The sequence below is a fragment of the Myodes glareolus genome, chromosome 21 (genome assembly GCF_982192425.1).
Source record: "Myodes glareolus chromosome 21, mMyoGla1.1, whole genome shotgun sequence".
Classification (NCBI taxonomy): Eukaryota; Metazoa; Chordata; class Mammalia; order Rodentia; family Cricetidae; genus Myodes; species Myodes glareolus.
Window position 1 is genome coordinate 20,827,500 of NC_142046.1, and position 6,632 is coordinate 20,834,131.

The following is a 6,632-nucleotide window of genomic DNA, read 5'->3' on the forward strand; positions in this document are numbered from 1 at the left end:
GCTACTCAGCCCCTGTTGGCATGTGCATAGGCCTGGTTAGTGAGACCACAGCGCTGCCCCGTAAGGGAGTTCTGAAATGAGTCATTCCCAAACCGTAAGCTCCACATTTTATTGACCACTCTTAACAACTGACCAGGAGGCAGGAGATGCTGGCTGACGGGGGAGGCAAGGCTCCACATTTCCTCATTATGTTTTACAGCTTACAGCTTCGCTGTGGTTGCTGAAAATTAAGGAGGAATGATCTTAAGACTTGACGGAGCAGGAGGCAGGGCACGCCAGGGCTTGATTTCTTCTGAAGCCGAGCTGGGAATTCCAAGCAGGCGGCTGTATGCCTCAACTGAGGAGACTACCCTGCCAGGCTTCATCTGGGGAAGCTTCTTTTGATGGGTGCTTCTACCCGTGGATCCAGAACTGTCTCGTAATTACCAGGGCATGCCCCCAACCCTGCTTAGTGCTCTGAGAGGAACTATAGCTAAACTATATGGGGAAACTAGGTAAATGCTCCCCAGGATTTTGGCCAGTTACCTTCAGGCCTGACCCTGGCTGACTTGTTTAAGGGCCACTCTCTCCTTCCTGGTATCCTGAATCCCTTGTATATGCAGCTTGGAGATCTCTCTAGTCTTCCAGAGGTACAAGGTCTATTGGATTCTGTCCATTTGATCCCCATACCCACCTCATGCTTCCCTTTTTCAAGATCTCAAGGTTCTCGCTACAGTGTGGGTAGACTGCGGCTCCTTTCGGGATACTGACTGGTCTGATGCTGGCTGTGTCCTAATCCAGAACAAGGTGGGCATGGAGAAGAGGGAGTTCTGGGAACAGTCAGGAGGGCAGGATCTGCTCCCTGGTTGGCCCATGGTTGCATGGTCTGCATAGGGCTTGGGGGCAGTAGATCAGGCAGGAGACAGAGGCCACACCTGGGGGCGAGAGAGTCCTTCCTCTCATCAAAGCCAGGGCTGTCCCTTGAAGGTGAATTGGGTCCCCAGATGGGCCCCTACCTAGGTGGGCTCCAGCCTGATCTGAGGAAGGGCATCCGAGATGCTTGCCCAGTGCAGAGCCTGGGAGAAAAGTCCCGTTGACATCCGCAGCAGGCGGCAGACAAAGGGGCCCTGTGTGAGCTCAGTGTGGGAACGCAAGGCCGCCACCACAGGGGCTGTGAAATCAGCGGCAGCCCTGGTGAGAGCTGGACGGCTCAGCTAGTTCTGGCAGAAAAGCATGGCTGCTGTGGCGGTCCTATCACGATAGAAGCTTGTCCTGAGGAATCCCTTCCCTGTGTCAGACTCGAAGGGCAGACGGATGTGCTTGGTCTGCTACCTCTGTGTAGCTGAGATGGAGTCCTATGGCCAGCTTCATGAGGGACTTAGGTGATGGCTACAGAATCCCCTCCCTGGCTCATGTTCCTTCACTATTGCTGTGCGCTGGCCCACACCCATGTCTTCCTGTAGCTGCCTCATAGGGGGATGGGCTTGGGGAAGCCTGTAGGGCCCTTGGTTTCTAGTAAGTGCCGCCCAAGTGTTTGCTGGAGGACACTTCCAAAAGGTGGACATTTGTTCCATGTTATTGAAGAGAGGGAGGGGAGGGGACTCACAGAAAGTCTGAGGGGACCCAGTATTAAGCTCCAGTGTTTGTGATGCTTGCTTGGGATTTAAGGAGACCCCATTCTGGCCGTGATGCTGGACCCTGACCCTTCTTCCCTGCACGAGCCTAAGAATGTTGGTCCAGGAACATCCTCACCACCATCTGCTCACTCCTAGAAGGCAAGAGTGGGCAGGACACCCTTCTCCCTCCAGATGCCCCTCTCCGGTTCTTCTTTCCATGGGTGCTTAGCAGTTGGCAGCTGTGAAGGTAGTGCTGTGAAGGGGTCCCACATTCTGGAATCCCTGCTGGGGAAATCTGGGTGGGGTAGTCCAGGCAATGTGAGAGGCCATAAGAGGACAGCACAGACGGGGCAGCTGGCCAAAGCTGGGCCAGGCCTGCAGCCACCTTAAAGGCACTGAGCAGGGGAGGGAGGCCAGTGGGCAGTGGGGAGGGGCGGGGCTTTCAGCTAATTCATTAAAATGTGTTGGGGAGCGTGGGAAAGAGGAGAGTGTTTCTTCCCAGCAGCCCAGACACCTGGTAGAAGAGAGAGGATCGGAATCAAATAACAAACACTCAGCTCCAGCCAGCCGGCAGAGCAGAGGAAGGAGGCCGGGCAGGAACTGCAGCAGACAATTGCTGTGGCCAGGGCTCCTGCCCAGGCCACTCAGCACGGCAGGCCAACACTGGGCATCCTAGCTGCCCTGTCAGCACTGTGACTATCCCCCAGTCCTGAGGCAACCTGTCCCTGCAGCTGAAGAAGGGACATTGCAACTGGTCCCCTATGTTTGGAGCTTGCTTCCAGTGCCTGAATCTGCATGGGACAAACAGTCTCCTACCCCTTGCCATGGCTAGGGCGGAGGTGCTTCACAACAAGTAAGCCTTGGTTAGAGGCAAGAGCAAGTGAAACACGCGGGGCAGTAGCCCTGAGGATGGGCCGAGGGCAAGACCTGGCCTGACCTGGTCAAAGCGGATGGTGCTGTCTTTCTCTCCTCCCCTGTCATCTCAGATGGGCTGGGAAGCAATCAAGTACCCCTTGGTGCTCACTTGTCAGTCCAGAGTGGGGAAGCGTGTAGTCGGGAACTCTTCCCAGGACAGGACATAGAGCCAGGACTCTCATTTCTAGAGCTAGCATGCCCTTGATACTGTCTGATGCTCAGCCCAGACTCCAGCAGGTTGAGTGGGGAGGGTCTGCACTGGAGGTGGCCCAGAGGGACATGGGGAGTTGTCGCAGTCCCTGCCCAGCTCTGAGCCCAGCTCTCCTCATTTATGAAATGTCTGCTGGGTTTCTGGGGTCTGAATGGGCTAGGATGCAGGTCTCAGGCATATTTGGGACAGTGGCATGCCCTAGTCTCCAGGTGAGCTGGTTCCAGGAGCGTGAGCAGACGTGATCCTCACACCACACGCCTCGGTCTGTAGTTATTCCCTGTACTAGGCAGAAATAGCACTCAGGACCTTGTTGCCTGGAGGCATCTGCTAGGTTCTTCAGCCAAATCTGAGCTGGTTTCCGCTTGAGGCAGGAAGCAAAAAGGAAAGGGATGTGAGCAAGGGGGTGGAGGTGGCACATTCCTGGGGAGTGAGAAAGGAGGAGGCAGGCTACCATAACACCGAGTGTGTTGGTTGCAAGCAGGCTGCATGTAGGAGCCTCCACCCTGGTTTTTCTTTCCTTGGTTCCCTTCCTCCCTTCCCTTTAGTTCCTGTTTGCTCTCCTACCTCTGGGATCCCTGGCATCAGCATCCTCAGCCCTTCCAGGGTGGGTAGCCGTTGTTGTGCGGACCTCAGCTTCCTCAGAGAGCAGAGAAAACAGTATCTACTTTTGGGCAGTTGTGCCCAGGCTTGGGTCCATGATATGGGTGAGAGTCCTACAGCATTAGGAGGTAGCCAGATGCCTCCAGCCTCCCACCGGGTTACAGTGGCTGCCGTTCTCTCTCCCTGGAGAGCCACCCTTGCCTGACCCAGAGTGACAGAGACCTTGCGGGTCGCACCTCGACCTTGGGTCTAAGAACCCTGGCCATCTAGAAACCTAATTGTCTTCGGTGTCTCTGGCAGCTAGAAGGCATATGGAGGGGCTCAGGACAGGCAGAGGGGAAAGATTAAGCAGACATCCAGGGCTCCAGTCTGAACTACATAGATCAATGTTTTTCAGGTTTATTGTTTGGCTGTTTCTGGCTGCCTTACCCTCTGAAAGGGTTACTAGTTGGGCTGAGTGAGGGCTTGGCTTGGCCCACCGGGGCTGGGGGTGGGGAGCGGGGTGGGAGACTTGGACGACTGTCTAGGACCTCATGGAAGTGTGTGATGATCCGGCCCAGGTGGGACCCAGCGCAGAAGGTCTTGCCACGTGGCTGAAAACAGCAGAAAACGCTGCAGCCAAGACCTCCTTAGCATGCCACACAGGACCCCCGCAGCTGTAGCGGAGTGCATTGCTCAGGGTGGCTGGAGTGTTGGTCTGTACCTCTGCCTCCATCCAGCTTCAAGAGGGACCATAGGCTCAATTCCTTTCCTCCTCCCTGTTCCCCTCCCCCGCCTCTGGGACCAGGCCTAGGCAGAGAGAGGGACAGTGCCTGATTTCTCAGTGGCTCAGGACATCCACTAACTGTGCCCAAGGTCTGGCTCCAGCAGCCCCTGTTTCTGCCCACTCTAGTCTCATACTTCCTCTTAAGTAGGAACCCTTGGCTCTGCGTTCTCAGTGCCCTTTGACCCCTTTCTTAGAGCTTCTAGGCGGTCCTCTTCCAGGACCAAGACGCTCCTGTCTTGGGGCGGATCACGATGGGCCCTATGGAGAGCTGGCTGTGTCCTTGGTGGGCAGTCATGGAACTCACTTGGTTCCCTTGAGCCTTTGCTCCTGGTGACTTTGTGACGACCTATTAATACAAGATGATAGGGCATGATGGAGCTGTCCTAAGTGGCACAGAGCCACCTGTGTGCCCACAAGGCCGCTGTGAGCTGGATCTCTGTTTCAGTGCCTGCCTTGTCTCCCACCCCCACCCCGGCACAATGGGGAGGTCAAAGAGCAGAGGCTGAGAAGTCTTGGTGCTTCTGGGTTCCTCCCTAGGGAACTCGAACGTAGGGACGTTCTTAGGGCTCAAAGGTCCCTGGGAAACAAATGCTGGGCATGAGATCTGGTGATTAGGGATCCAGGGGCCTGAGAACCAGTGGGTGGGGGTGGGGCGGACCTTTTGTAGCGATGAAGAGATAAGCCCACTGCCAAAGAGCCCATTTCGAAATCAGCCAGTACCAGGGCGGGGCCCCCGGGGCCTCAAAAAACGTTGGGGATGGTTTCTGCTGGCCCTTGTAGCAGGCCCTGGCCCGCTGTGAGCAGAGGGCAGAGGGGCCAAGGACCAGCCAAGGAACTCCTGCGGGACTGAGAGCAGCTAAAGGGAGTCTGGGAGCAGATGGGAAGGGCAGCCTACCTCCTTTGGACCCCTTAATTTCTTTGTCAAACATTTATTTGCAGACGGTCCAGATTAACTGTAGGTAGGACATGGATGGGTGCAGCTATCCCCCTACTAAGTGGAGGAGGGGACTTCTTCCTTGAAGTCTAGGAGGTCATGACCTCTATCTGGTCTTTCTGCCTCCATCTAGCCTGTTGAGCCCCACTTTTACTCTTCAGCCCCCCCGGGGCACTCACTAATCTGTGTAGTTGCTGTCTCCCAGGGAAATGGATGAGGTTTCCAGGTGAGGCCGTCCACCAAGGAGGACGCTCAGGAGGGCTGCAGCCGTTGAACCCTAAGAGGGGAACACTTCACTACACCTACCTCCTGGGGGCATTAAGGCTGGCTTGTGGAGGACTGAGAGCTAATCTAGACAAACTCAAGTGACCGTATTCCTGTCCACCGTAGGAGGGACAGACCCTGTGCCCTAAACTTAAAGGGAAAGTGACTGGCTGTGTGCCAAGCAACCAGCACCCTGCCAGCCCACAGACATGGAGGGAACGGTTGATTCGACCCCAGAGGGGTGCTGAGTGTCTCTGCTTCCTGGTCTCCAGGTTCAACTGCATGGGGAACAGGCTACTAGGCCTCAACCCTTTCCTTATACACCTTCTACGTGCCATCACCTGGAAAGTTCAGGGCTAGAGGGGGCCCTAGACACTTCCCTAATCCCCTTGAGATTCACCCCAGACCTTCCCCCCCATCTGCTTCGGAGACCCTCTCACCTATTCTGCTGAGGTTCTCCTGTTCACCCCTGGGCTGTATGTGTTGCTTCACCAGCTCTTCAGAGATCTTAAGGTCACATACAGGCCCGGGGTACCGAAAGGGGTGTTGAGTCATGATCAGGACTTCCTTGCTATGCCCCAAACCAAGCCCATGGAGTCGTGAGTTTTCTCCATTCTATGTACTGTCCGGCCCTCAGGAACCCTCCTTGACTTCTGGCCTCTCCTGGGCCTTGAGTTGCCTCGTCCATTTCCCAAGGCCTTGTGAACTCTGCCTGGCTCCCCTCTAGACCCAGACCCTTTAGGAAGGAGCCAGGCCTGCCCCTCCTGACCAGCCAGGCTCAGGTGTGAGATGAAGGGTCACTATGACCAGCTGTAGGCCTCCTTGGATCCTCTAGCCTATCTGGGTCTCCATTTTATAGCAACATCTGGGATAGTTGCCAAAGCCACAGGGTCTGGTGTGGCCCCGAAGTCCATAGGTCAGGAACAAACTCCACTTTGGACTTTCTGGAGACCTTGTTCCTGGACATGCAATGGACTCGTAGGGCATCTGAGTGGTCTGTGAGTGTGAGGGTCCAGGTAGGTCCTGTTAACCTGTGTGCCATTGACCAGGACGAAGATGTTAGTACTTAATCTCAGGTAACTTGTTCCTGACTTCCAACTGGTGGCTACCTGCACAAATAAATGAGTTTGGGTGTCAGGATAAGTTGGGGTGGGAGTCCTGGGCAGACATGGGTGTGCACATGGAAGTCTGCACTTCTGGGTGTCTGAGCAGCTGAAAGGAGGTAGGGTCCCCGAGTTACCAAGTAGGGCTGGAGGGAGAAGGTGACTGAGAGCTTGCTCTCCGGTGATCGTGCTGGGCCCCCTCCCCATTTGGGGGCTTTGGGTGAGCCAGGCAGGTGCCCTGGAA